Below are 27,072 nucleotides of genomic sequence, written 5' to 3'. Positions count from 1 at the left end.
AGGTTAAGTCTACAATTTGCATTTTAGCCCAGCCAGACTGCAAAGGTAAAAGTGACTCATAAGCTAGATGATCCCGTCACACAACAATGTTGGTCAGGGGGTAGTTATCTTGTGTGAAATTGTGTAACAGGCTAAAGGTAGCGAGGTTAAGAGGGTGGCTGAGGAATATTATAAGATTGTCTGAAGAGGAAGGTTTTCAGAGAACACTTTAAAGTTCGTAGACCAGAGGAGAGTCTTACTGTGCGAGGGAGAGAATTCCATAGAGTGGGTGCAGCCCGAAAAAAGTCCTGTAGCACTTTAACCTCATCTTCCTTCCGGCACAGACCAGAGGTCTAATGGCTTGTTTAATTTTTTTTTGTCACATCCCCGTGTGACCTGTTCACCCATTCTAAAATAACCAAAGCCCAATTTTACAGCCCTGGCTACATTAACAGAGCCACAAAGTGAATTAAATCGACACCTCTTTGAATGTACTAAAGACACTGAGATACAATTCACACCAACATAGATAGACATGAGATTAATCGCTGGATGTTATACAGATTCGCCCACTATATTAATATTATATTGCTATCCTCTATATTCCCTGTAAACAGGGAAAGTGGTTGTTAGATAGAAGGGCATGTGGTGAGCAACCTCCCGAGTATAGAACACAAACTAACAATTATAACAGGGCGCAATAGTCATCTAATATATTTATCTAATAGAAACAACTGTGTCAGTGTAAAAACAAAGTAAAATTCTACAAACAATCAGGAAAACATATATAACAAAGCTGGTGATCAATATATATATACAAGTCTGTCTCTTTAAAGATCAATGACAGTCTCACCGAATTATAAATCCAATAAAGAGCTTTCTAGATAATATAATAATATGCCAGGGGATGCTGAATACCATTTCTATGGAAAGATCTTTATTGGATTTTTTTTCAATGATACTGTCATAACTCTTTTGTCACTCACCGGACTGTGAGTGCCATTTCCCGTGTGTTCAGGAACCGTGGCCGTCCGCCATCCTGAGGGTCTGCGCATGTGCAGCCCTTATGAAACCTTCAGTACCTGTTGCTTTTAATTGATTGGATGATCAGGCAACCCTCCCTATTTAAACCACCTGTGATCATTACCTGGTTGCCTGATCTTGGAGTCTCATTCCCCATGAGCCTCTGAAGGTGTTCCTGTGTTCCTCGTGTATTCAGCTCCTGCTGATTCCTGTTTACTGCTATTGTGGTTTCCAGACCACTTCAACTCTCCTGTGTTCATCGTGCCTGCACTCAGCTGTTTCCTATCTGCTGCCTCCTTTACTACTACAGAGTTCCTGATCGCCTCAACTCTCCTGTGTTTATCGTGTCAGCTCTCCGCTGCCTCCGTTACTACTACAGGGTTCCAGACCGCCTCTACTCTCCCGTGTTCAGCGTGCCTTCTCTCCGCTGTCTCCACCACTACTACTGGATACCAGACAGCCTCAACTCTCCCGTGTTCATCATGTTTCCAGTTTCACTTACTACTGCTTCGTTGATTCTGGATTACCTGCCGTGCGCTGCACCAACCCGATTACCGCTTCCACCCTCCAGTGGTCTCTCCTCCTGCCGGCCTTCAGCCGTTCAGGTATCCCTGCACGTCTCTCTGACAGCCTGCTCTCCTGAACCACGGTATGCATACTTTCCATTGACTTTGCTTTTGTATTGCATATCCATCTAGACTGAGTTGTGTTCTCCTCCGGAGCCTCCTATCCACTGAAGCCATTGTTACCATTGACTTTGTTTCCTATTGCCTGGATAGCTATTGTGACTTTGTATACTTCGAGCAGTGCTTGTCAGTTATCGTTGTATTGTGGATATCATCGTGGGATCAAGTTCTGTGTGCCCCGTGTATACTCTGCTTTACATTCATCTCCTCGTGCCCCTCCTCACATATATATATCAGTGGTACAACTTGCTGACTCAGACCACTGACTCCTGTTCCCTGTGACACCAGTTTCAAGTATCCTCTCACATAAGCAGTGGTACAATTTTCTATACGCAGACCACTGACTTCCCCTGTTACCTACTTTCCCCTGGATTCCATTCCTTCACAATAGACAGCGGTACAACTTGCTATACGCAGACCGCTGACTCTCACTACCTCCTCGCTACTCCTGGACATTCCTCCTCACTATAGCAGTGGTACAACTTGCTATACGCAGACCACTGACTCTCCTCACGTTTCCTTGTCCATCTGGTTCCTCGTGTACATACATCTACTCATTACCAGTTGCTGCTAGTCATAGACTTTCCTCAAGCATTCTCTCACCATCTGCTGTTTCTCCTGTTCCATTGTCACCCTGCTACCCGAGAACCATAGTACCAGCTATATTACTCTGGTAAGTCCATCATCTGGTGATATCCTGGGCAAAGACTCCTAGTGCCCGTGACATCTTTAAAGAGAGAGACAAACTTCTAGATTATTATTATTATTATATTTATTTTTTTAATTTTAGAATTTTACTTATTGTTTCTATTGTTTTAGATAGATAATTGTATAGGATAACTATGTAATTTTTTGGGGGAGTTATCCATCATACTTGCAGACTACTATGTAACTGCTGAAGGATATGGTTACATTCTATAAACAGAAATTAAATGTGACCATGTATTTTTACGTCAGGTAAACATCACACACATGCAGTGTATACAGGATAGAAATGGATGATACATGATCAACACATAAATGCATATCATGGGTAAACATTACTCTATTAGTGTCTTTTTCCTGGTCGACAATGAGCTATATGGTCCTTTTATAAGCAAATATTTTGTATTATATACTGAATCCCAGTCACCAGGTAACACGCAGAGCTCTGCGAGAACACTGGGAATATTAACACAGGAATATGGGCATTGATGGATTATTACATGAGTGGAGAAAGCAGCTTCTCAATCACAGCACAATGGTTTCATCTGCTCCAGCTTATCCTCCACCTTCCCTCCATTATATTCTAGGGGAGGGTGAAAGAAAAACCTGGAAGGGACTTTTATTGTAGCTGAAATAATGTCATCCTGCTCCTGGTGGGACACGATTTTATTTATTTTTATTTTTTTTAACTCAAAATTTTATTGCATACAAACAAAAAAACAAAAGAAGAATATGCGTGACATAAGCAGAAAATGAAAACCATGAGTAGAACATTCAAGATACATATATCCAGCAATGTCACTTTTATAACAGAAATATGTATTGCAATATAACAAGTTAGTAATGGGAAAGGGAGGGGGAGGTAAGGCAGTGGGCTTTAGAGGGATGTGGGGTAGGGAAGGGGAACAAGTACATGGTCGTCAGATGAGATGTAGTAAGAGAAGCGTTGCTCTCTCTCAAGAGGGAGCGCTACCTGGACTGTGAGGTGGCCTTTTTAGATAAGCAATAGGCTCAATTTTATGTGGGAATGTGTAAGAAGGAGATTAATCAGAGGGAGACAGACTGCGAGACTCTAGGCATAGAGCCAGGGGGCCCAGACCTGATGGAATTTGTCTTCTTTGTCCCGTAGTAAGGAGGTGATCTTTTCCATGTTGGCTATAAACCACGATTTTATTTTTAATACTTTATTTACATTATTTACAGTATTTATGTTTCTTTACCCAAGGGAACTTGTCTCAGGGGTCTCCCCTACTATCGGCACCAATAGTGTAACTGTATCTGACATCAGTTGACATATCAGCCATCTATCAGCCCCGACAGCTCTCCATGGAGATGTACACAGCGATAACTTTGAGCGATTCGGTGGCCAGGAACTATAAGTATTGGGACAGGAGATGGCCACTGGCAGCCGGGCTCTGTGTAGAAGGCACACAGCCGCCATATTGAGCAGACTTAATTTAAGTCTGCTCAGCCCAAGGGCTGCCCCCCTGGATGTCCATGTACCAGACGGTGGGTGCAAAGAGGGTATGAAGAAATTGATTGGTAATGTTTTACCAGTTTCACATGCACACAACTGGTTACATAATTCTACAAATTAATTTGGTAACACGTAGGTAATAAAAGAAATAGGAGGCTGACAAATCTGGTGTAAATTCTGTAATAATGAACTACTAGATGGGAAGAGAATGATATACATCATAAATATACTAACGGATAAACTAATTGTGGTAAAAGTGGGTTTTACATGTGGAACTCAACTTGTACTGTAGTAGATGCCAGTGATTATTTAGGACAATATAGGAAGAAATATTATCAATAAAAGCAGGACTGAATGGAAATTATAGGAATAACTAACTTGTTACTTTTCAGTGAGTGTAGTAAAAATTAATCACAAAGTCACATCATTCATCTAACTCAAAATGCTGTCATTAGCGCATCTGTAACGCAACCAGGTCCATAGCTCATGGCCACCCTAGTCCAAGGTGCAGCCACCAAAGGGCCTCATTTATGAAGCGCAATTTATGTGCACTGTAAACCACCTTGGTGTGCATTGATGACCTAGATGGTCTCCCCGTTGCACATTAAGGGGCACAATACTCAACGGATCCTTCACAAACTAGGGGTGTACAAAGAGGCAGAACAATGTAGTGGGGGGTGTACAGAGAGGCAGAACAATGTAGTGGGGGTGTACAGAGAGGCAGAACAATGTAGTGGGGGTGTACAGAGAGGCAGAACAATGTAGTGGGGGTGTACAGAGAGGCAGAACAATGTAGGGGGGGTGTACAGAGAGGCAGAACAATGTAGTGGGGGGTGTACAGAGAGGCAGAACAATGTAGTGGGGGGTGTACAGAGAGGCAGAACAATGTAGTGGGGGTGTACAAAGAGGCACAACAATGTACTAGGGGTGTACAGAGAGGCAGAACAATGTAGTGGGGGTGTACTGGAGGCAGAACAATGTAGTGGGGGGTGTACAGAGAGGCAGAACAATGTAGTGGGGGGTGTACAGAGAGGCAGAACAATGTAGTGGGGGTGTACAAAGAGGCACAACAATGTACTAGGGGTGTACAGAGAGGCAGAACAATGTAGTGGGGGTGTACAGAGAGGCAGAACAATGTAGTGGGGGTGTACAGAGAGGCAGAACAATGTAGTGGGGGTGTACAGGAGGCAGAACAATGTACTGGGGGTGTACAAAGAGGCAGAACAAAGTAGTGGGGGTGTACAGGAGGCAGAACAATGTAGTGGGGGTGTACAGGAGGCAGAACAATGTAGTGGGGGTGTACAGGAGGCAGAACAATGTAGTGGGGGTGTACAAAGAGGCAGAACAATGTAGTGGGGGTGTACAGGAGGCAGAACAATGTAGTGGGGGTGTACAGGAGGCAGAACAATGTAGTGGGGGTGTACAGAGAGGCAGAACAATGTAGTGGGGGTGTACAGAGAGGCAGAACAATGTAGTGGGGGTGTACAGAGAGGCAGAACAATGTAGTGGGGGTGTACAGAGAGGCAGAACAATGTAGTGGGGGGTGTACAGAGAGGCAGAACAATGTAGTGGGGGGTGTACAGAGAGGCAGAACAATGTAGTGGGGGGTGTACAGAGAGGCAGAACAATGTAGTGGGGGGTGTACAGAGAGGCAGAACAATGTAGTGGGGGGTGTACAGAGAGGCAGAACAATGTAGTGGGGGTGTACAGAGAGGCAGAACAATGTAGTGGGGGTGTACAGGAGGCAGAACAATGTACTGGGGGTGTACAAAGAGGCAGAACAATGTAGTGGGGGTGTACAGGAGGCAGAACAATGTAGTGGGGGTGTACAGGAGGCAGAACAATGTAGTGGGGGTGTACAAAGAGGCAGAACAATGTAGTGGGGGTGTACAGGAGGCAGAACAATGTAGTGGGGGTGTACAGGAGGCAGAACAATGTAGTGGGGGTGTACAGAGAGGCAGAACAATGTAGTGGGGGTGTACAGAGAGGCAGAACAATGTAGTGGGGGTGTACAGAGAGGCAGAACAATGTAGTGGGGGTGTACAGAGAGGCAGAACAATGTAGTGGGGGGTGTACAGAGAGGCAGAACAATGTAGTGGGGGGTGTACAGAGAGGCAGAACAATGTAGTGGGGGGTGTACAGAGAGGCAGAACAATGTAGTGGGGGGTGTACAGAGAGGCAGAACAATGTAGTGGGGGGTGTACAGAGAGGCAGAACAATGTAGTGGGGGGTGTACAGAGAGGCAGAACAATGTAGTGGGGGGTGTACAGAGAGGCAGAACAATGTAGTGGGGGGTGTACAGAGAGGCAGAACAATGTAGTGGGGGTGTACAGAGAGGCAGAACAATGTAGTGGGGGTGTACAGAGAGGCAGAACAATGTAGTGGGGGTGTACAGAGAGGCAGAACAATGTAGTGGGGGTGTACAGAGAGGCAGAACAATGTAGTGGGGGTGTACAGAGAGGCAGAACAATGTAGTGGGGGTGTACAGAGAGGCAGAACAATGTAGTGGGGGTGTACAGAGAGGCAGAACAATGTAGTGGGGGTGTACAGAGAGGCAGAACAATGTAGTGGGGGTGTACAGAGAGGCAGAACAATGTAGTGGGGGTGTACAGAGAGGCAGAACAATGTAGTGGGGGTGTACAGAGAGGCAGAACAATGTAGTGGGGGTGTACAGAGAGGCAGAACAATGTAGTGGGGGTGTACAGAGAGGCAGAACAATGTAGTGGGGGGAGTACAGAGAGGCAGAACAATGTAGTGGGGGGTGTACAGAGAGGCAGAACAATGTAGTGGGGGTGTACAGAGAGGCAGAACAATGTAGTGGGGGTGTACAGAGAGGCAGAACAATGTAGTGGGGGTGTACAGAGAGGCAGAACAATGTAGTGGGGGTGTACAGAGAGGCAGAACAATGTAGTGGGGGTGTACAGAGAGGCAGAACAATGTAGTGGGGGTGTACAGAGAGGCAGAACAATGTAGTGGGGGTGTACAGAGAGGCAGAACAATGTAGTGGGGGTGTACAGAGAGGCAGAACAATGTAGTGGGGGTGTACAGAGAGGCAGAACAATGTAGTGGGGGTGTACAGAGAGGCAGAACAATGTAGTGGGGGTGTACAGAGAGGCAGAACAATGTAGTGGGGGTGTACAGAGAGGCAGAACAATGTAGTGGGGGTGTACTGTGGGGTGGAACAGTCTGAAGAAGCAGCTGTGTAAAGTGTAAGCGTCACACAGAAGTCCAAGTCCAGGTTTCTATAACCGTTATGCCATATTCGAACATCAAAAGTAAAGGACGGAGGTATTTGTGTCTAGTGTCAGGTCACACAAGTGTCCCAGAATTCTGTTGGAAAGTTGTAGAATTCCTGGACAATGTATTAGCTCCAATAATTTCAGTCATTAAGCAAGAAGGACACTGGTGTACAGATGCCGTTTGTATGTGATTCAGAGCAGCTTGCACTGTGTTCTCACCGGCTTTACACTCTCCTGTCCTCCGTACACAGAACTTCTAGCTCAGAGTGTCGCTCAGTGAATTTCCAAATTTGGGACAGTTCTACTCTGGCATTGCAATCATCAGACACCTAATGCACGGTACATGTTCCTACATCAGATCGCAGGTTCACAGACCATTCCCCTTCTTCAGGTTTTCCAAAACAAAATACATTTAGAACCGTTATAAGTTGCTTTTCTATAGGACTCCTTTAAAGAATGAACTGTACAGCACTACGGAGTGTGTTGGCATTTTTTAGGTAAAAATAAGTGATGAACCTCTAAATTCTATTTACACATAACTGTATGAAATAATTAGGATTGGGAGACATTATGGAGGAAATGAAAGCCTCTGAAATAGATTACATAATAATTCGAAGATATTACACCCAAATGTACTATATAGAATTATCCTTATACAGCAAACATAAGTGCATCGAAACAGACTACTCTGATCTAATATTCAAAGTACACAGGAAACAAATACTACCATATAGAAAAACAAAAGATGTACGTAAGGCATTTTAATTTTTCCTTTCTATTACATGCCATGGTCTTTACCAACCACCAATTTCACTATAAATGAGATGAGTGTTGGATACTTATGAGGGTGCACTATACACACCGGTTTACAGAGTTACAACTTAATCCAAAGAAGACATGTTTTTACAGGGCCCCTCAAACACTGGCACATGGTGTACAGCACTGAATATACAACACAGGAACTATGTAACAAAGTAGCTACGTAGAAGAAACAATCACTGAACACTAAGACCTTACCCAGGCTCAGATCTGCTCCTCACTTGTATTCAGGAAAAGCTGGAGATTCTTTTCCCCGTCCCGCCAAGCTGCTGGCATGGATACCAGTCACACAAACAACAAAATGACAAGTCAGTGAATGAAATAATGTGCAGGATGGAGATCTGTCACTGGTGTATGTGTGACAGTCAAGCTATTCCTCTCTGTGACACCAGTCTCCACATTCCCCATCCTCTGCCTCTAGCAGGCTGATTAACCTTTTCACTCACTGCTCCCTGCTCATCAATCAACAACATAGGGAGGTGAAAGGGGTGGAGTGTGGGAGATGGGAGCAAAGGATGGAGATTCCCATGTGAAGTGGGCATTTAAATTATTCTAAATTAGTACAGAGAACAGAGAGAACTGAAAGAGAACAGAGAGCAGAGAGAAGAGTGAGAGAAGAGAGTTTGGGACCAAACAAAGAGAGAGCAAGTGGACAGAGAGTGAACAAGCATAGAACGGATTGACAGACAGCGAGCAGAGAACAGACACAGAGTGAGAGAACAGACACAGAGAGCGGGAGACAGCAGACAAGAGAGCACAAGGGATATAGTAGACAGAGAGCAAGAGAGCAATACAGAAAGCAAGCAGAGAGCAGACAGAGAGAGCAGAGAGCAATAAAGCGAGCAAGCAGAGAGCAATAAAGCGAGCAAGCAGAGAGAGAGCAAGCAGAGAGCATACAGAGCGACCGAGTCATTACAGAGAGCAAAGCAAAAAAAAAAAGAAGGAGTTAGTTTGCTCCTGGACAAACCATGTTACAAAGCAAGGGGTGCAAGTTAGTTTATTATTTTGCACATACAATAAATACTGGCTGTTTTATCATGTAGCACACAAATACTTGATAGTTTTTTTTTTTCTCACTGAAAATTAAAGTTGAAATTAATGACCAATCCCAACTATAAATCTATAAATTTTAAATTTACCTCCCCCTCCAATGCAACATGATTTTGCCAAGGTGTAAAGTTACTCTTTTTTTATGCTTTGCTCTCTTTAATGACTCAAGCCCAGAGAGAGAGCGGGCAAAGAGAGGATTGAGAGCGGACAGAAAGAGAGCGAGGGCAAGCAGAGAGCGGACAGAAAGAGAGCGAGGGCATGCAGAGAGCGGACAGAAAGAGAGCGAGGGCAAGCAGAGAGCGGACAGAAAGAGAGCGAGGGCATGCAGAGAGCGGACAGAAAGAGAGCGAGGGCATGCAGAGAGCGGACAGAAAGAGAAAGAGAGAGAGAGCGAGGGCAAGCAGAGAGAGGACAAAAAGAGAAAGAGAGAGAGAAGAGAGAGAGGACAGAAAGAGAGAGAGAGAGAGAGAGAGAGAGAGAGAGAGAGAGAGAGAGAGAGAGAGAGAGAGAGAGAGAGGGAGCGGACAGGGAGCGGACAGGGAAAGGGAGCAGACAGGGAAAGAGCATGTCAGGAGGGAGAAAGCATACCACGAAAGAGAAGGGAGAGCGCGACAGAAAAGAGAGATCAGAGAGTGAAGAGATAACAGAGGTAATACAGTGTGCACAAAGAGTGAGCAGAGAGAAAATACAACTGGAGAGAAATCATAGAGACAGGGAAAAACAAACAAAAAGAGAGGGGAGAAAGAAAACAGAGAGGAAAGAGGAAGATCCTGCTGCCCACAATGGAAGATTTCATCATCTAAAAAAAATGTCTAATTGCAATTTTATATTGCTGACATTTGCACAAATTCAGATATCTTAAAGCTACAACCCTTAAAATCATTTCTTTAAAATTAAGTTAGCAATCACAGTTGAGAACTGCTGGAATTCCATCTGAATCATTATAGAGCCAATTAAGTGTTGCAGGCGATACAGTTTAAACAATCACAGTTACTGTGTGAAAGCTGTTAGTGTCATCAGTCTGAGCACAGAGTAGACCTCCTGAGGAGAAAGGGTTACCCTAAGGCTGGTCCTCTCTGCTGCCAAGATGATGTCACATCAGAGACTGCAGAACATTCCCGACCATGCTCCGGAGATAAACGTCACACTGATAGTACTAACATAAGCACAGAGTGCTTGGATATACTCTGCTCTCTATATATTCAGCTCTATTATTCCCAAAACAATGAGCAAACTAGGGACTGTTTCACCTTCCACGAAAGCATTGCACGTGCCTAACATATTCTGCAGCTTTGTACAAAAGGAGAGATTACTGATAACAGACACATACACCATTCTACTCACAAACTGGCACCAGTATAAATGAGGACCCTGCTTGTAAGAGTTTATAATCTACAAGGGGAAGCAAAACATGAGACCCAAAAACAATGAAGATAATAGTTTTAACAAATTCACAACCTGAGTGCCCCATCCCTTCAAAACACAGACTTTGGGCATGCAACACTGGGACATGTAGCATATTTGAATACAATTTTTTTAAGTCTTTATAAAGTGAGAGATATTTGTATAAAAACAGAATCAGATAATTCTCCTCACATCAAATATGTGCAATTATCTAAACTGTGAAGAAGCGATCAGACTGTGAATTCAAGCTGTAAATTGTTTTTTTTGTTTTCACTTTTTAAATCTGATTTTATTGTTAAATAATATTTTAATTTAGGATGAATCTGTTTTGATTTTTTAAGTCTTCCCTTTTGCCAGCACTAAAATTGTACATTGGATCCAATACAGCTGCTTCTATTAGATCAAGTTTACACGATCTGATAAACCCAGCAGGCAGCATAGAATGCACATAGACCTGCACTGCATTATAATGTCCTCTGCTGGGGGAATCCTTATGAGGTCACTGCAACATCAGAGGATTTCCTCAGCAAATGATGAAGAAGCACATAGCAATCACTTTAGTGTCTGCTGCATTTGGGATGCGAGGAACCAAATTAAATTCTCCCTCTTCAATTTACGTGCATATGCTCAGTTCGATGAATTTCACAATGCACCAGGGTTATGTCAGAAGCAACAAGCGTAGCGTAGATAGTGTAAATATGTGGCTGGACAGTGTGACCCCATTTCTACACAAGATATTGTAATGAATTGTCAGATACACACGACAGTGTTATTAATAAATGTAAAAAAGCTTCTACCATATAAAATTTAATTCCACAAAATCAAAATACAAATTAAAATCAACTAAATGAAGTAAAATTAAATACAAATATCTGATATTTTCCCCTTTAAAAACCATTTCCTGTCACAGTCCAAGAAATAAAAATAAATTAATTAAAGCGAACAGAAGTCCGCAACATGGTACAATATAGCAGCCACACTAATGGATGAAGTACTCAAAAAAAGTGTAAAAGTGAATCCACAAACAACCAATCAGAAGCGACTGGATAGCGCTGCAGACCGTCATTCTCACCGCACCAGCCGTCTGCCAGGTTAATATATGTGTCTGCATCTAGGCCTACCTCATTTGCAATACTGTGCTCAGCATGTGCCCTCCCGCCCCGTTCCACCTCCCAGATGTAAGTGTAAGATGCAACCAAACATTTACACAGACATATGTGTACGCATATTTTGTACACATGCGGAGTACGGAAATGCATATTTTACACTAATAAAACAGACGTACAACTAGACTACATTAGGCCCTCTGTCTCCTATTCTGGTAGCCAAACCTTTATCCATTCCAGTATCAAATTCAAATCCAAGAAATTTCACAAAACCTTTTCAAAGATCTTTCCAAAATCTATATAAAGTATAGTCACTGATTCACCCTGATCACTTCACTTACAAGAAAAAAAAAATCAACTACTCTTGTTTGACATGTTCTCCCAGCTGCCTTGTTCATGAAATCTCAGCACAGTGGCCTAGTGGTTAGCACTTCTGCCTCACAGCGCTGAGGTCATGAGTTCAATTCCCTGATTACGGCCTTATCTGTGTGGAGTTTGTATGTTCTCCCTGTGTTTGCGTGGGTTTCCTCCGGGTGCTCCGGTTTCCTCCCACACTCCAAAAACATACTAGTAGGTTAATTGGCTGCTATCAAAATATTGACCCTAGTGTCTGTGTGTGTGTGTGAGTGTGTCTATATTAGGGAACTTAGACTGTAAGCTCCAATGGAGCAGGGACTGATGTGAATGGGTTCTCTGTACAGCGCTGTGAAATTAGTGGCGCTATATAAATAAATAGATGATGATGATGATGAATCTTTTTTACTCTAAAAAATACAAAATAAAGATTGTAGACTGTTTAAAGGGATTCCATTAAATGTCCCTACTGTTGAATGAGACAGGTCTATGCAACAATATCTAACACTCACCTGCAGTGTGTGTATGTGCAGGAATGGAATTCAGGTACTGAATGGTTGCCATGGTCAGGGTCAAAGCCAGATATTTGGCACATAGGACGGCTTGGAACTTACCAGCTGCTGTAGTCAGGGTCAGAGCCTAAGAATTGAGTATAGCAAAGAAGAACATAAGACAAGAACAACAAGCTCAATAATCTGGCGCTTGCTGAGCCAGATTGGCGAACAGGTATAGTGGCTGAGGTGCAAAGGTGGCCCGTGATGACGTGGCGCCTGAGCCTATATTACACCTCCCTTATCAGTGTACTGTTTAGCATCCCTGCAATCCCACCTTAAACGCTCACCGGTACTCGCGATCTGTGCAGCACATGCCACCTCATCATCATCTATTTATATAGCGCCACTAATTCCGCAGCGCTGAAATGGCAAATTTAAATATTTGAAGTGATAGGTGAAAATTAACCACTACACAACCATTAACAAGTCATTTGTGACATTCAACCCTAATATATATATTTCTATTCCCTCCTGAAGAAGTCTTACATTTACAAGACGAAACGCATTGAGGCTATTTGGACTTTATTTACCAGCGGAGTTACATCATAAGACTGCAAGTATCACTGGAATTGGCAGTTTAAATATTGTACTCCTGAAAGGTTTTTATGGTCTGCATTGTGGACAGAAAATCCTGCACATTGTGTTTTTATATATTTTATCATGTGAGTTTGTTACCTTAAGGTTCTTAATATATTAAATGTGTATTTTGATATACTACACCATGATGGTTCTTCTTTTTTAATATTGAGACCAACACAGATGTCCTGCTTGATGGAAGCGGTTTGCTGCAAATGATACAGATAAGCTTTAAAGATATTTTCTCTGGTACGCATATATAATATGCTTAAGGTGTTGGCGTTCTAAGGTGTATAAACAGATAAGCCACAAAGCTTTTATATCTGGTACGCATATTGCACAACTAAGGTGTTGGTGCTTCCTTAGAGTGGTGCTCGCTCTATGTATTTCCATCCTTCTCACTGACTGTTGATTACTCTGTTATCTTGCACTTATACTCCAGTATATCCACGTGGAGATTGTCATTTCTGGGCTTGTGGAACAGTCACTGTATTAGTACCTCTAAAAATACAGTATTATACTATGTGGCGCCCCATCCCTTCTGTTTGGTCTAGATTTTTCCAGCTCACCATCTGGATCTTGGGAATTGGCAGCCGCCTGCACAAAGGCAGATCGGTATTCTATAGAGACTTTATTGGGACATTTTTTATCTATCCGGAGTTACGCGCTGGTGTATCTAATTGATAGATATAGATATATATATATATATATATATATATATATATATATATATATATATATATATATATATATATATATATACACACACACACATATATACATATATATACATACACATATATATATACACATATATACATATATATACACACACACACACACACACACACACTATACTATCTTTCTGTCATTTCATCTTGGATGTCCTCTCACCAACTCAAACTGAATCTTTCTAAAACAGAGCTAATAATATTTCCACCCACCAACAAGAGCATACCTGACATTTCCATTTCTATTGATAACATGACCATAAATCCACCCCACAAGCTCGCTGCCTAGGTGTAATCCTCGACTCACAACTATCCTTTGCTCCCCACATTGACTCTATATCTAAATCATGTTATATACATCTAAAAAAAACACTTCCAGAATTCACACATCTCTCACACAAGACACTGCAAAAACCTTAATTCATGCACTTATATCCCGCATTGACTATTCCAATTCCCTCCTTACTGGTCTTCCCCAAAAGAGACTCAAACCCCTACAATCTATTTTGCACGCTTTCCTCTGCTGAATCACTCTGTCAGTCTCTACACTGGTTGCCTGTTTTCTACAGAATCCAATATAAAATACTTTTACTAACCTACAAGGCCATCAACAAAGCTGCACCAACATACATCTCCTCTCGTCTCAAAATATCTCCCAACTCGGCAACTCCGTTCTGCGTCTCTCATCCACCCTCATTACATCCTCCCATTCCAGGTTACAGGACTTTTTTCGGGCTGCACCCACTCTATGGAATTCTCTCCCTCGCACAATAAGACTCTCCTCTGGTCTACAAACTTTCAAGCGTTCTCTGAAAACCCACCTCTTCAGACAAGCTCATAATATTCCTCAACCACAATACCCCATTACCATCCGTTACACAATTTCACACAAGACAATTGCCCCCTGACCAACATTGTTGTGTGACAGGATCAATTAGCTTATGAGTCACTTTTACCTTTGCAGTCTGGCTGGGCCGAAATGAAAAATGTAGACTTAATCTCATGTATCAAACTCCCATTGTCCCATAGATTGTAAGCATGCGAGCAGGGCCTTCTCACCTCTTTGTCTGTTTTACCCAGTTTGTGTATTAGTTTACGGTGTTTGTCCCCAATTGTAAAGCGCTACGCAATATGTTGGCGCTATATAAATAAGTGATGAGAAATTATATATAATATTATATATATTTATATACATACACATACATCTTTTTAGTGATTTAATAAAAAGAGTTTGAATTTGAATTATTATAGTATATAATAGTGGAATAGGAGTGCCTGCTGTGTGCAACATTCTGGTCTGTTAGTTTGATTATTAGCACCTCATATCTCTGCCTGGACACCAAAGCCACTATAGTCTGTGATACTTATAGGAAGGGTCTTTATAGAAACTAGCTTATAGCATAACTAGAGTAGATTTGCCTATTGCAGGGCATCTTGATAGTACTGCTGAAGTGTGTGACAGTCTCTAGCGATCATACTCCTCCCTACTGCTTATTTGTATATTAGGACTATATTTGCCACTATCAGATCACCTGGAATTATACCTGTCAGCAGTTTGGTAAAAAATGTTGGCTAATGGTGCGGCGAGAAGTACTCTTTGTTCTTTTTGATATTCTTGGGTGCATAGCTTTTGGACCTAAGCGACTTATCGACTAATAATTTTCATTGTTGAAGTAATAGCTCTGCTGTAGTTTACACATTTGTGCCTACAGTACTAGAATATATATCTTCCTCTAAAAGTGCATTTTCAACAGTAAAATTAAAAAGCCTGCACTTTCTGTCTTCTCAAACTAATCCATCCACTTCTGTTTTCATGCTCACTGTTCCTCCCAATGTTTTTTTTGTTTCACTAATGCATGTAAAGAGTCTTGAGTCAACTTTTTTATTGTCCATGCAATATTTTCTTCTGTTTATGCTTTGGCACATTTTATTGTGTGTATAGTCTAATTTAGTCTAGCTTTATATAACACTTTTATCCTCCTGTTTTGGTCTGTCTAGATTTCTTACAAGCTGTTTCCATAGTTAGAATGTGGAAATGGCCATTGCACATAGACGTTTGCAAACCAGGCTGGAAGTAGAAAATGACACGTTCAACACAGATCAATGTTGTAATAAATGGAAACCAGACCTTCTCTCAAAGTTTACTCTTATTGAATACCCCAGCATATGTTCAGTAGTTGCAATAAAATTTTACAGTGCCTTTTATAGGTTGCACAATATCAGACACACCTTAGGGATAATCACTGTCACTCTTATCTTCTACACCAGTGTTTCCCAATCTGGGCTCCCTGGGGTGTCTCGGCGATCTCACAGGGGTTCCTCGGCCAGGACCAATGGTAAGCAAGGTGGGGGACTACTTGGTAATAATTTTGGCTTAGGGGTGCCTTGAAAAAATTATGGAGACCTTAAGGGTGCCTTGAACTAAAAAAGTTTGGGATCCACTGCTCTACACTGTTCTCTATTGCAGCTCTCCTGATCTCTCAGCATTGGGATGTTCTTACCAAACACACAGTGTACCTTTCTCTCTAGACATGATTATCACATAGGCTACATGTTCCGTTAGTATGCTAAGGTTTCCTGACCTCACAAAAATGGGTTCACATTGTTTGGTGCTCTATCAGCCTAATGCCCATAATGGATTTAATCTCTCAGCAGTCCTGTCTGGCTCTTGCTGTTCCACTTCAGGCCTTGACAAGTTGTTTCAAAAGTTAGGTGTGAATGTCCGCGCTCCTTAGTAAATGACAGATTCCAATCCACATCCCCCATAATTATCAATTTAGCTTTCATTGACTTCTCACTAGTCTATTAATAATCTGATTCCTCATTTTCTCCAGGTGGTCTATACATAGGTCCTAATAGAATAACCTCTCTCACCAGTTTCTAGAGTTACCCAAATACTATGAGTCCTATATGCAGTGCCCGGTATTACAGTTGCTTTAATCACATTTTCTACATATAAAACAAATTCACCAGCCTTTTTTCTTAGTTTGTCTTTTGTAAACAGGGTAAAACCAGTAATAATCATCATCATCCGTTATAGTTATCATTGCAGTAATAGATAAGAGATGTAAATTGGTTCAGGACACTTAATTCCTACACAAGAAGGATCTGCACACATAGCATTTCATAATTATCATCAAAACCCCAGAATGCCGAGAGTCAGAAAGACATAATGGGGAATATTCAATTAGCTTTCCAGTCCGCGATTACGCCCGTTACTGTAACATTGCAGATTTCTGTGCGCACCCCATAGTTTTGCAAAGGGAAATCCGCGATGTTGCAGTACAGTAATGTCACTTTACACGCGCAGCCACGCATAATCTCGGACAGGGAAGCTAATTGAATATGTCCCAATGTATTTAAAACTGTACTACTTTTTCTTAGCATGCCACTATTATCAATACCCATTTCTCAAAATTTTTAGGGTGCAGAGGGATCTACTATTTATAGCTGACTCCTTGTTTAATTAACCACTTATGATACATGTGAATTCCTCACTAAGTACCTCTGTTCTCCTAGTATTGGGAGGCAACCAATTTCTTTTGAACAATACCTATTGTTTTTGCTCTTTTGAACAATGATCTTTCTAAATTCCACTGTCACGTCTGACAAAACCTTAAGCTGGGTACACACACTACAGAAATTTCAACCAACTTTTTATGCCGATCGATTTTACATGCGATCGATGGTCCGATCGCTCGGTCCATGACTGCATACACACTAGCCTTGTTTAGGACGATAAAGGGAAGAGCGGACGTCCCTTTAGCGACTTTTTACAGCCATGTTGTCGTGAGCAGTGACTAATTTCGTACTCACTGTTGTGGATCGGTCGGAAGTTTATACACACTGCACAACGGAAACGAGATTGGAACGAAAATATTAAACGGTACGACCAACCAAATTAGGCGACAATCGTCCATTTGGGCAGACTTTCGACCATCGTGTCACTGCACACACTGACCCGACTTTTGAACGAGCGGTCGTATGTCGGCTGATTTAGCCGATTATTGGATGAAAACTGTGTAGTGTGTACCCAGCTTTACTAATGGCACCAATTTTGTAAGCAAATGTAAAAGTGTCTGATGATTAACTTCCGAAACATTATAAACAGGCAAACTTCCAAGAAGGATACAGAGGATGCTGACTGGTCAAACGTCATTCCTAACACACAGAAACTGCTCCACACTGTCCCAACATCACTGGGAGATAACTCATTAATACCAACATTTACAACATCCACCTCTCTTTCTTGACTCGACAATTCACAATCCCCAGAGGTGCTTCCTCTTTCTCTGAGCAGTAGCTCCTGGAAGACACCTAACTCCTTTACTTCCTTCATTCCAGATTAATACCTCATTTAATATAATCCAATTTGACAAGCTTCTAGCATTTAGTGAACTCTTGTTGGGACATGTCAACTTCCTTGTGGTTCGTTTGTCGTGCTTCCTCCACTGGAGCCACAATTTCAGGATCCCTTTTATGCTCAATGAGAACAGAATATTAATAATATCAAGGGGCAGGTGCTGCCATAACTGCTGAGACATGTCTACGATACACAGTCCTACTTCTCACAGATCTTATACTGACCCAAACTGCTCTTCTCCTAAGTGGTTTCTGGGGGAGTAGTGACAATTTAAGGGGTTTTAGGACTGCAGCCTAATAATCTTATTGTGCAAATGTGAGAACTACAGACTGAATCCTTATATGTCTAGAATGTTGCACAATATACAAATGCTAAACAACCATTGCGCTGCACGAATGCAGAAATGCTTACAAAAACAATGATATTACAAAAATTCTTCCATTTCCAAACTACTTCTGATCTAGTTATGCACTACCATATCCGTTTGTTCATATCGTCCAACCATCTTGATTTAGGCGGGACAGTCCAGATTAAAGGGCTCTGTCACACCATCCTGATTGGTGGGAAAGTTGGGGGAGATTCTGTCCACTGCTTCTCTGCCTGGCACTGATGTGCACGACAATGAAAGGATTTGGAGGTGATGACATAAAGGGGCAGCTTATCGCTTCAAAAGCACTAGGTATGCCCCTGATGTGCCTTGCAACGTCCCGCTGTTGGAGAGAGAGCGGTGGGAGATATGGTTTCTTCCTAAAAGAGTTGATGTTTTCCTTATATACTAATCACAAACTAAAATCACAACAATAGAAATTATCTACTCAATTGGCTATAAAAATTCAATTTAAAAACACTGTATACACATCCAATTTTAGACCAAGAAACACAAAATACAACAGTGAATAAAACACACTTATACCACACTATCCATTTCTACCACAAATCATATCAGATTGGTATGTCCTAATCAGTGCACAAATCAAATCACAAAGAAACCAGGTCAAGTTCAGACTTCTAGATTTCTGAGAGAAATAGGACACAGGGGAAAGAGACCAAGTGGCTTATATAATAATCCAATTGCACAGCGACTGATGAGAATCAATCATACATTAATTTAAATTATTTATGGTAAGTAAACAAAGATGCATTCCTCTTAAAACCAACAGAAACGATCGTTAAAAAGAAAACCTATGTTCCACGACTAACTATGGGGTTTTGCTCATTTTAGACACATCTGCCCCGTAACTAGCAGGGTATGTGGTCAAAACGACCCCTAGTTCTTATAATCCGATAATAAAATAAAGAAACAAGCTATTAGGCTGCAGTTATGGGGGCTACAAAGATAACAATTACACTTCTATTATGAAAGGGAAAATATTATTGTTACGAATAATAAATATGTATAGGGATCAGCATACACATAAAATTAATGAAAGGGTACGTTTTATGTGCAAAGAATGATCCTGCTCTTAGATTGGTATTGACATGTAATTATAAATGAAGTGTGATCTGTATTGTTGTGTATTAATCTAGTTTCTACACACCAAATACATAATGATTACAAAGGTTCCACCGCAAGGATCAATAAGAGAGAACAGCAATGTAAATGTTAAAAATTGCTTTGTATTTCATCTATAACTATACCTTAAAGTGAAAGCAGATGAACCTAAAATTTACTGTGCCAATGACTGAAAGGCTGGCAAAATAGCAGTGTAAGATCCAGCAAATTATGCAGTGATATTGTGAGCTTTACATTCATATCAGAGCTCCCTCTGCTGGCTGTAGTTGTTTATTATTATTTTTTTCATCATCACCATTTAATTATATAGCGCCACTGATTCCGCAGCGCTGTACAGAGAACTCATTCACATCAGTCCCTGCCCCATTGGAGCTTATAGGAGAGAGAGGAGAGAAAGGAGAGAGAGGAGAGAGAGATCAATTTTTGATAGCAGCCAATTAACCTACTAGAATGTTTTTTAAGTGTGGGAGGAAACCGGAGCACCCAGAGGAAACCAATGCAAACACAGGGAGAACATATAAACTCCCCACAGATAAGGCCATGGTCAGGAATTGAACTCATGACCACAGTGCTGTGAGGCAGAATATAAGTTTTCGAAATTCAGTACTGTAAAAATGATTGTATTTGTGAATTTGTATAACCTGTTAGATGAAACATTTGTTTTGGTTCAGGGACCAAACAATCTGATTATAAACACTGTCTTCCCTGTAATGTGTGTTATTTAATTGCTTTATTTTGTGTAAAATGCATCATAACAGTCAAAGTCAGCCACAGCCGACTTTGTATTGTATTCAGTCCTCCACTATGTCGACCCATGGATCCCAACCATCCATGCCCAAGAGGTTGGCAGTGTGAGAACATAAAACAACACATGTAATATACATAAATTATGCTGAACAGATAGTTTGTGATGGTCATTGTCTATAAAATAATACAGACAGAAATCACTTGCAAATTATAGGTCAAAGAAGAAAGTTACAGGGACTAATCTAGTAAGCAATAAAGGGATGTAATAAATCCAAGTTTTGTAGCAATTTAATACGTCATGTGAGCCACAATCCACAGTTTATTTAGTCATAACAAAGTAGCCAAGACATTTATGAGATCTTTGCTCTAGTACTTAATGCACACGTTTCCTTTATGTACATAGAAACTGCCGATTCCAGATTCAGCAAGTTTGAGGCAGTTTGTATTATACGACGTGTGGCAAAATGATGAAATCAGCGAGACGAGATAACATATCAATTTATGCGACATACAAAATTTAATATGCTCTAGCTATTTAACATAAGTCTAGAGAAGTTAATGTGGTTAATGTCATTAGTGAACATAGTGTAACTATTTGCAGAGAGTACAATGTTTTTCATATATAAATAAAGACCGATAAATCAGGTAAATATCTGCTTATAGTGCTACAGGACGAAATGCACAGCTTAATCCATAAGACAGATAATATCATGGAACATGTGATGTTGTAATACAATCAAAATAGAAAGTGTTAAGTAAATAGCACATTAACAAGCATTCATTTTAATAGCCCTTAAATCAGTCAACTTTCCAATGTCAACATAAAAAAAAAAGCAATAAAATTGAATTGGTTCAACATATCAGACAACAATAATGATATCCCAAGCAGACATCCATCCTAGTATATGATCAGCTTATTCGATGGTGGCAGCAATTTTTGACCTCACATGATCTCCAAGGAGACTGATTGAAATATTTTAAAATACTACATTTTCAAACCACCATCTTGGATGGGCTACTTCAAGATTAATTCAACCCCTCAAACAGTTGATATGGGGACAAAAGCCATTAATTAGAGGCAAAGTTATAAGCTGTGCTTCACACCGTCAGAGAGAGAAGTGCAGCTGGTCGAGTCCTTAACTAAAATATCAACGCTCGATAGAAAGCGAACTCATGAATTCTCAGGAATGCAATTTGTGTTTAAAAAAAACAAAACAACAAATCCTACATAAAAAGGAGAAAAGAGGCATCTTTCTGCTGGTTGTACCTCAGGGAGAGATGGTTTATGCATTGTGCAATGTAACATTACTTCTGTCTTATTCATACTTGCCCACTTTCTTCAGCTCCCTTCCGGGAGCCAGCCAGTGGAGGGGGCGTTAGGGGGGCGGGATGGCCAAAATCGCGTCATTTTGGCCACGCCCCCTGTGATGTCATTTGACATTGGGGGGACGGGGCCAAACGCCGCGATTCACCAGGAATCGCGGCCTTTGGGATCTAATTCTGCCCACTTCACTAGGAAGTGGGGCACTTCCTAGTGAAGTGGGCAGAATTTGGGAGATTGCCACACTCGCCCGGGAGACTCTCGCAAAATGCAGGAGTCTCCCGGACATTCCGGGAGAGTTGGCAAGTATGGTCTTATTCCTCTAGTATTAGTAATATATCTGTATTTGTGGACATATTACATATAATCTAATATATAAAAGCCTAGCTGTGTGTGTGTGTGTGTGTGTGTGTGTGGAAAAAACTATTTTCTCAGAAAGGGCTCATCCAATTGACCTGAAATTTGGTATACTGACATTATTTGACAAAAAAATTATAATAGTGAAGTCAGTTAACTTCCATCATCCCCCTTTCCCCCCCGTGGGAGGAGTAGTAAAGGTTAAATTTACGAGTTGAGGGTTCAAACTCATTTTCGTGAGGTTATTTTACCTCATGAACACACATGCTGTGTTAGTGTGTGTGTGTGTGGAAAAAACTACCGGGTGACAGAGTGCTCAAGCTGCAGCACCACCTGCTGGGCGGAGTTATATACTACACTGACCTACTAAATTCTTAGCATTATCTAATATATAAAAGCCTAGCGGCGTGTGTGTGTGGCAATGAAGATGACAAGAACCTTTTTAACACCTTAAGTAGCTTGATTTGACTAGAATGCATGAGTATCATGCACGGGTTAACTTGTTATCCTATATTTATAAAGCACCAACTTACATTACGTAGCACTGTACATTGTGGGGATCTTGATACAAATGACTGACCCACAAAGACAACAGAATGTAAAGGTGGCCCTATCGCTGGCAGATGCAGAGGGGGACATTCAGGGCTGCTATCCTCCCAGGATAGCGGCACTTGGCAGTTACCAATGCAGGGCGAGAGCTAATCTGTTCTGTTAGATTGAAGTGAGGCCCTAAATCCCTCTGCCACAAACACATCTACAGACAGCTGATGGATTTTCTACTAGCACTATATCCCTGAAAAGGCACAGGAGCATCAGTCTTTCCCTCTCTGCCCTGTTCTTTCTAACAATTGTGCACATAAAGAGTAGACGTAGAAGGAGGGCACTTCTACACCAAATACTTAAACAAACACAGCTGAATACATGCCAATATTACCAATTGGAAAATTGTGAGACATTAGGTCACACCTCAGAAACACAAATGGTCTGATCGGCCCACACCATACCTTTTTTTAACGAGTCCACTCTCCTTTTCAGATAGGCCATTAAAAATTGGGACTTATGGCAGGAAGTAGAACAGCATATATATCAACTGCTGCTACTACCAGTATCAGAGCCATGGTGTTTGAGTACTTGTTAGTGGATGTATTGAACTACTTCCTTAGTGACTATGAACTGAACCAAAGAAGTCCATGGTAAACACCAAAACAGCAATTCAGAATGTATGGTTGTCTGTAATGTCCGTAAGAGACAGGGTGAGTCGGCACACAGATCACCAAACAAAAGTGTTGCTTACATTACACAGCGCTTCACAGGAAACAATTAGAAAGCACTACCCAACGCATTTCATATCCTTGGATGCTTCATGGGGGAATCTCGTTTGGGTAGATTATGAAAACTCAGTTATCTCCAGTTGAACTGATGAATCCCAAAAAGTGAAAACATGATCTCGTTACGAAGAAGTAAACAGATCATCAAGGGTTTAATTAAAGGCATTGTTACTTTAAACAAAATGTGACTATTAAAAAAAGTAGGAAGAGTCAACAGAGTAGAAAATGGGATGGTAAAGAATGGGGCAGAAAATAACAAAAGCATTCAGCAGTAACAACTTGGCTAGAGAACAGATTTCATACCCCAGTTCGTGAGTATGAGCACTTCATTTTGGTCTGTTCTTAAAAGCGAAATGTTTGAGGAATTGTCTTTTTATTTTGGAGATTCTTCAATGGGTGAAGGAGTGAAATGCAGTTTCATAATTACATCAGAGTTGATAGGTCTTCTCTACAGATGACCTAAATGTACGGTGTAAGGAAAACACCCTACATTTCATCAGTCCAGGCCTTCTGTGAAACAGACAAATGCTCCTCTCACTTCCATGAACTAAAAATAACTAGATTTGTAGGCAGATCTGCCTTATCCCTGATGTACAGCGATGCCTGACTCCGTGATGGCCGGCCGGAGGGTCAATTTACCATGTCTGGTTATCCCAGATATTTGTGGTTGCCCACCACTTTGATAGCCAGTTTGTACAACAAATGAAAATGAAAGGAGCTGCAGAGACAGGCAGCATTATGCAATATAATCATCCCTCTGTAACAAGCTGCTTTAACTTTAGAGACCTTAACTCCTAAAATCGATCAGGGAAATGATGTATTCCAGAAAGGCTGGCATATGTTTCATATAGTCACACTGGCCGGCTACAGCTAGGGCTACTTGTCAAATAAAAACTATTGTTCTACATATGTGAAACATATCAGAGGTGTAACTTTATCTGTGCACATAATTATTATCTGCATCATGTGGTTTGGAAGTGATCAGTTGAACACCAATTACAGTCAATATTTACAGTATGTCACTGAAATAGGATACGTGGGAAAAAAAACGTCCCTTATTCATATGAAATCATGCATACAGAAAGTAAACCTTTCAATTGGCGACAGTTTTCTATGATCATATATACGATGTCTTTACACACTGACTGGAGAAACACCACATGAACTTTCCAGTAAAGGGTGTGTGTTCAGCTTCCATTATGCCCTATCTGGAGTAGCAAAAAGTTGTCTACACTAAAACTCACTGAACAGAGAACATGACCTGTACTGAGGAGTGAAAGCTCTCACCCCATAGACCCCCATTCCCCAGCTAGATATACATTTATGTGAATGGCAGCAATAGTAAATAGACATTTTATTCTAAATGCCCGGTTACACTGGAAGCTGCCCTGATGATGTGGTTGATACTGTGGCAGGAAATAAAGATCTCCTCATTTCAGTCTCTGTCCTCTGCCAGGTCGGTTGATGACCTTGATTTTTGAGGAGCTCTGTATACTTGTTGCCAGATTACATGTATTAATGGGACAACTTTAAATGTACTTTTAAAATTAAACAAATTTGATAAAACATAAAATAATGCCGCTTTTCACTGTGTTGCAGCATTATTACCATGGTGGCTCAGTGGTTAGTACTTCTGCCTCACAGCGCTGGGGTCATGAGTTCAATTGCCTTATCTGTGTGAAGTTTGTGTGTTCTCCCCGTGTTTGCGTGGGTTTCCTCCGGGTGCTCCGGTTTCCTCCCACACTCCAAAAACATACTGGTAGGTTAATTGGCTGCTATCAAAATTGACCCTAGTCTCTCTCTCTCCGTCTGTGTGTGTGTATGTTAGGGAGTTTAGACTGTAAGCTCCAATGGGGCAGGGACTGATGTGAGTGAGTTCTCTGTACAGCGCTGCGAAATCGGTGGCGCTAAATAAATGATGATGATATTAATGTCACATTTTATTGTTCTAACATTACCTACATGATAGAGTGGTTTTCCACCTTTAGATGACTTTATTTTATCGGTGTATACATGTCTTTCCGCAACTTACTAAATACATACAATGTTTTATTCTTTTGGCTACATCCTTAACTTTTCAGCCATGTATTTATATAATCAAAGTTCCTCAGGACACATATATTAGCTCTTTTGTGCTCTCTGCATTGAAAATAGTTGAATAGAGAGAGCAGCTGGTAGTGATTGCTAATATGGCAGAGACCCCCCCCCCTCCCCCATTTCACTGTGTTAAGGTATAAATACTTGCAGTCTTCTGAAGTACGTATGAAGTCTTTATTTCTTTCACATCATATGTGGACACTTCTCCAGCAGAAAGAAGTGTCTTCTTGTGCATACAAGTACAAGCTTGTATACATTTTAACAACATCTGTTACACAATGTAATGATCTTTACTCTTATTTACAGTTTCCTAATATGGTAATAAAGTTTCTAATAAACATTGGTTACACTGAGATAAAGAAACAACATACACCAACATTGTTATAAGTGGCGGCATCGTAAATCTCATTTCACGTTATTTAGTTGACCTCTCTCATTGTCCTTTAAACCTAAAAGTAAATAAGTTTTTTCTTCTGCCACTAATACCGCTTTCATACTGTAATGCTTCATTGATAGAATATTAACCATAAACAGTCAATATTGTATCAATCAGATTGGCTTCCACAACAAGTGTGACATGGGATCTTTATTTCAGAGTCTAAGAAGGGGCGCTGGGAGAATGAAGGATATAAGTGGGTGATCTTCATTCAGACCTGTCCTCACAATGGCTGTAGTGCGATTGGGGGGTAGTGAATTGTGGACATGATAGCACACAAGAGCCTGGCATTATTACTTGTTGGTTTGACAAGATATAAGATGTAACATCACGAGTTACTGACAGTTGTGACACACGGAGCATCTGTACAATGTGCAGGTTGAGCCTTCTACAGGATCTCCATCAGTGTACTCTTCTACTATAAAATTAGTTTTTCATCCAAAAGTGTGTTTTATGTATAGCTATGAATGCAATAATTTACTGTTGTGTAATCTGGGAAACAATAGGTTAGTATAAAAATACATTGTAAAATCTGCTCTCATTTTATTACACGACATGTGACTGCTCTTTCTTATGCAATACGATAGATGTGACAATAGTAATGTTTAAAACAGTTCATAAGTTTATTTAATTTATTTTAATTTATTTTTCTTGAACATGTCCTAAAGGACAGATGTTTTATGTTAGTAACATATCAGTAAACAAAGAGTTATGGGAAGCAGAAAATTACTTTTTGGTTGTTCACTTAAAAAACAGTGATTACTGAGAACAACTAACTAACAAATGAAGCATTATTGATATCACTAGCTTAAGCTGGCCACACACAGTGATACATGTTGCAATATTGGTTACCACAATGACTCCCATTCATAGTAATCTGATCAAAACCGATCACATCATTATCGGGAACGTTGGTAATGTGGTCAGAAAAGGACTACAGATGGCCACTAGCAGCCTCAGATATCCAGCTGCTTCTAGAATGCTAAATGGCTGGAAGTCATCCAGTTTGGCCACTTGCACACTGGCAGGAACCGATGTGTGTGTCTAACATATTACAGGATTTATCTACAAAGCAGCAAATTATTTATGAATAAAACTACCATACTTACAAGGGACGCAAGTGGAGGATGTGTATTTGTCATCATCACCGGGATTCCTCTGTTGGTACGATGTAACTTAAAGTGAAATATCCAATTCAAAAATACCG

At 41.0% G+C, this 27,072-nt stretch overlaps 1 protein-coding gene across 4 annotated transcripts in view; it reads right to left on the bottom strand.

The window, feature by feature from the left end:
• KCNJ5 (potassium inwardly rectifying channel subfamily J member 5) overlaps positions 1-27,072 on the bottom strand; it is a 62,817-nt gene that overhangs the window by 9,922 nt on the left and 25,823 nt on the right. Inside the window, exon 1 of one of the 4 annotated variants that reach the window (XM_075190499.1) lies at positions 8,127-8,187. The exons of the other annotated variants lie outside the window; for them this stretch is intronic. The gene's annotated coding sequence lies outside the window, so the exon portion shown is untranslated. Of the gene's footprint in view, positions 1-8,126; positions 8,188-27,072 lie in introns of those variants that run through there. 4 annotated transcript variants of the gene reach the window in all.

The sequence above is a fragment of the Mixophyes fleayi genome, chromosome 11 (genome assembly GCF_038048845.1).
Source record: "Mixophyes fleayi isolate aMixFle1 chromosome 11, aMixFle1.hap1, whole genome shotgun sequence".
NCBI classification, from domain to species: domain Eukaryota; kingdom Metazoa; phylum Chordata; class Amphibia; order Anura; family Limnodynastidae; genus Mixophyes; species Mixophyes fleayi.
This window is presented reverse-complemented; position numbering and strand designations above follow the sequence as displayed.